Source organism: Oryctolagus cuniculus, chromosome 17 (assembly GCF_051225735.1).
Source record: "Oryctolagus cuniculus isolate XC-2025 breed Fujian yellow rabbit chromosome 17, ASM5122573v1, whole genome shotgun sequence".
In the NCBI taxonomy this organism is placed as follows: domain Eukaryota; kingdom Metazoa; phylum Chordata; class Mammalia; order Lagomorpha; family Leporidae; genus Oryctolagus; species Oryctolagus cuniculus.
Genome location: NC_142883.1, coordinates 8,808,006 through 8,812,871, shown reverse-complemented (window position 1 = coordinate 8,812,871; position 4,866 = coordinate 8,808,006).

The window sequence follows — 4,866 nt, the reverse complement described above, 5'->3', positions numbered from 1 at the left end:
AGTAGAGACCTGGATCGGAAGTGGAGCAGCTGGGACTCAAACTGGCGCCCTTATGGAATGCTGGCACTGCAGGCTGTGACTTTACCCACTATACCACTGGCCCCCAAGTCCTTACCTTTTAATGCTCATATTGACAACACCTGAATTTTGGAAGAGACACTGTAGATCACTTCTTCTGTGGATCATCAACTATCTACAAACAACCAAAGGTTCCTAATTATCCCCAAATAAAAGTCATATGTGCTTGCATTTATGTGAGCATAATCTATTTTTTAGTTACTGAAAAAAATGATAAGAAATTGGGGATTATACTACCTTTATATGAGCTATGGAACATACCATTACTTCCAGCCCTGTACCTGTTCCTACCTGGCTTCCTTAGCAGGAGCAGAATAGCCTACTTGAACGTCAATTTTTCCTTTCCATTTAGTCCAAAGGTGCTAATGAGCTGTGAAATGACCAAGGGACAACAGAGGGAAGAAACAGGAAAACAAAGGAAACAAGGATGGAGTACTATGTGTTTCACTGTTTGCTTAGGACATCCACTTACGCTTAATTTACAAGAGTTTAACATATAATTTTGTACTAACAAAGTGAAGATTGCTGAGGTATTGTGGTGCAGAGTATAATAAGTCTTACTTAACACATGAACTTTTCTTTCTACTCTGTGCTTTGAAGTATCAGTTTCTACTAATATTATCTCCCCTGTGGCTGTCATAAGATAAAGGTCCTTGTGATTAATGGCTTGGAGTTTTGGGAGACCGGTGGGGTAGGAAATCATTTTATGGATGTAAGACTTCATTGGAAAAAAAAATCATATGGATAAGGATTTTAACATACAGGTCATAAAGTGCTTCAAAAAATGTATGGAAAAATACAATTAAAATGTATTTTGTTTGGTTGCAAAAGCATTTTTAAATCCATGATATTTTTCATAACATGTATTTTCTGTGAATTTTTTAATACTCCAAATATAAACCATAAGAATTCACAGATTCCACAATAATTGATAAAGTGATATAATTGAGTTTAGTAAGTAGACCACATAAATTGTGGCTAATGGAAGAATTAAATCAACTAACTGAAAATTTAATAACAGCTTGCCTATAAATAAAAAGAGCACATCAAAGTATCATAAAGTTTATTAATTTGAATGCCAGTGATTGAAGATGTAGTCATTGGCTAAGATATAAATACTTGGAATAGATGAATGATACTAAAGGAAGATTTGAAATCAACAACCAAACAGGAATTTAGGGTTCATAGCAGGGTGGGGGCATTGTGATACAGAGGGTTACGTTGCCACTTGAGACTCCCATATCTCATATCAGAATACTGGGTTCAAGTGCCCAGTACTCGATGCTTTTAAGCCAGTTTCCTCCTAATGGACCTGGGAGGGAGTGGATAGTGGGCCAATATTTAAGTTCCTGCTATCCACATGGGAGACCCCTACCTGGCTTGGGGCTTTGATCTGGAACAACCCTGGCTATTTGAGTACTGAATCCAAGGAAAGAAAATCACTCTTTCCCTCTGTCGCTCTGCTTTCAAATAAATATATAAATCTTTTATTCTACAAGCTATGTCCTTTCCCCTTTTACAATATTATTTATCAAATGTTTAATACTAGCTCTAATTTCTATCTTCATTATTTTGATAAGTTCTCTCAAATGAAAAAAAAAATCCCCAAGTCAACAATTTACAATTAAATAGGAATTATTTCTCAGTTGTGCTGATTTATGTTTTTTGATGTATGTTAGTGAGAATTTGCCATTCAGGGTAGGACTACTTATATTTATTTTTCCAGGTTACTTTTCAAGGAGAATTTGAATGACTTACTAGGCTTAGAAAGGAATATTATTTTTCCTCACAGAATTTAAGTTAAATCATAATGCCCCTTTTCAGGTTCAGGCTGAGCATGGTTGTTTAAGGTAAGTGTGTTGAACTGGGTTGAGCCTTGCTGGTAGACATCCCCTTCTAAGTGAGTGTCACTGGTTGGCCAGAACCACAGGGTGGGGGTGTGAGTCTACAGATAAGTCTCCTCTGCCCTGAACACCCACAAAGAAACATCAGTGATCTGGAATTCTAGATCCAGAAACCACAAACCAAGGGCGTCCGTCAAAAGCCCCTTTACAAAATTTAAATGCAGGGAGGAGTGGTGCTACCTTTTCACACATTTCCTCAGGTTACAGGCTGACGCAAAACTGGCATTATGTCCTCTAAAGAGGTCGTATTATCAGGTGAGCTTGCTATCAGCCAACTGACAGAAAACCAAAACTCACTTTCTGAATTACCTAACAGCGACTTTTCAACACTTAATCTTTTGCATTTCCTTGGGTTCAGATGAAATGAGCAAAAACAGCTAGCTCTTTCTTGGCAAACAGAAGTAAAGGTTACAAAGCAATTAAAAGGCCAAGGTATTGTTTTCCTTACCAATGATGACTAAATTTCTACTATGGAATCAGGGTGAACCATGCTACAGTTTCCAATATTCACCTTGATTTGCAGGTTTTTTTTTTTCTTTTTTTTTTTTTTTACAGGCAGAGTGGACAGTGAGAGAGAGAGACAGAGAGAAAGGTCTTCCTTTTGCCGTTGGTTCATCCTCCAATGGCCGCTGCGGCCTGCGCGCTGTGGCCGGCGCACCGCGCTGATCTGAAGCCAGGAGCCAGGTGCTTCTCCTGGTTTCCCATAGGGTGCAGGGCCCAAGCACTTGGGCCATCCTGCACTGCACTCCCTGGCCACAGCAGAGAGCTGGCCTGGAAGAGGGGCAACCGGGACAGAATCCAGCGCCCCGACCGGGACTAGAACCCGGTGTGCTGGCGCCGCAAGGCGGAGAATTAGCCTATTGAGCCACAGCGCCGGCTGATTTGCAGTTTTTAAAATGTATTAGGCCATCTTCAAGGCCTCCCTCTGAAGTCCAGTACTGGTGCATAGGGCAAAAATAATTTTTAAAGACTTTAAAATGCTTTATTTTAAATTAAATTGCAAAACTAGACAATTAATTTATGATTTCAACTTCTGCATGCTGAAGAGGGATATTGATTCTTAAAACTCTAGCACTCAACATAGGCCAAGAGGGTAACTTCAATCCAGTTCTTAATATGGTACACCCAGGCTTCTGTCAAACGAAATTTTCCAGAACTTTCTATGTCACACCTTCGCTTAACCATGGGATCAGAGAAAGGCTTCAATGGTAAATTGGTGCCTATGCATGATTTCATGAGGATTACGCACTAGAGAGATGAAAGGCTGCATCGTTATACACATGCACACACATACACATCACACACACATGCACACACACAATTTGGTAACAAACTTAAATCCCCACAGTACCAATGTTATTAATTATTTTTGAACCTGTAAATAGTAGCAAAATACCTGAGCATTCCTCTTCAAGTGACCTTTTAAATAATCACCTTCCTCTTTCTTCTGTGTGAATATTTAGGGTCCTTCTAGTTTTCCTCCACAGAACTGTTCCTAATCTTTTCTTTCATTGCATTTCTCCTTTGGGACTTCTATTGCTTGTTTATAGAATCTGGCTCTCATCTGAACTGAATGAAATATGCACATATACCTTGCTGGGGACGCTGGGGGAAAGAATTGAAATGCATGGCTGATATGTAGTTCTATAAAGTGTTGATTGTGCCAACATACCAGAATCTTAGAATGATTCTACCGCTTCAAATACCTGTGAGCTTGATATTTAAGTTAACAAATACTCACACATGCATACAAACAGTTTGCCATATTAATTTTTTACCTGTCCTTTTGATACCATATACAGAGGTTTTTTTTATCTCAAATATGGTATGCCTTACAGCACCTTTATAACACAAGTGTTTTTTGTTATTACAATACATATATGTAAATATATATGTATACATATATATCTATATATTTCTTGGACACAAAAAAACAATCATTAAAATATTTTAAGATCTAGCACATAAGGAAATCCAAATATAAAATCAGCAAACTTTATAGTAAAATTCAAGAGGTAAACATTTCCACACCACAAGCTTCCATCAATAACCATCTCTTGTTAACACAAACTTAAAAATATATTTGATTGTTTTTATCTGTAGAGTATTGTCTTTGAGGAATATCCCTCTCCACTCTTCTAACATCTAAGTATTTTTATGACTTCAAGTAGAAAAAATGGTTAAAGAGAAAAAGGTTACAATGCCTAAATCCACAATCTTGCTTGAGACATACTCTTAATAAATACTTGACAATGATTCCATGAAATCTGAAAGCTCAATGAGAATATCCAGTTTCTGGATAGATTGTTCTGCTTTACTTAGTAGGGAAAAGGGATTGTATGTTAACATTTTGATACCTGCCTTGAGCATCCTTAGGCTTTTTTTTTATAACAAACATTGAAACCTCTATTTAATCAGTGATTTTCTTGGCCTGATGTCTTATTCCATGTAGGTTTTTTTTTTTTCTTTTTTGCAACTGCAACCTACATCCAAGCAATGTAACAGGTAACTTTTGGATAAGATTGATGGTAAAATGTGTTTTTAATTGGAAGAGGAAAGGTGGTTTCAATTTAATGAATAAGCTTCATTTCTACACTGTTTCCCTGTCTCAAAATTGGCATTCAAATCTGAGGTTGGTTTTAGCCACACACTTGTCTTCTACTTGTTCCTTCACACCTGCCGTAGAGCAGATAAAGGTGTGAAAACTGTGAGTCCACTCAAGTCATGCAATTTTAAAAAATGATTATGTAATAGGTGTCAAATAGAGCTGTGATTATAAGAAAGAAAAATATGGCTGCTTTAATTTCGATGTTTGAGCATTGACCATATATTTCATTTTGTCCTATATCTCATTTTCCCATGTTCTCTTCATAATATTTGATTC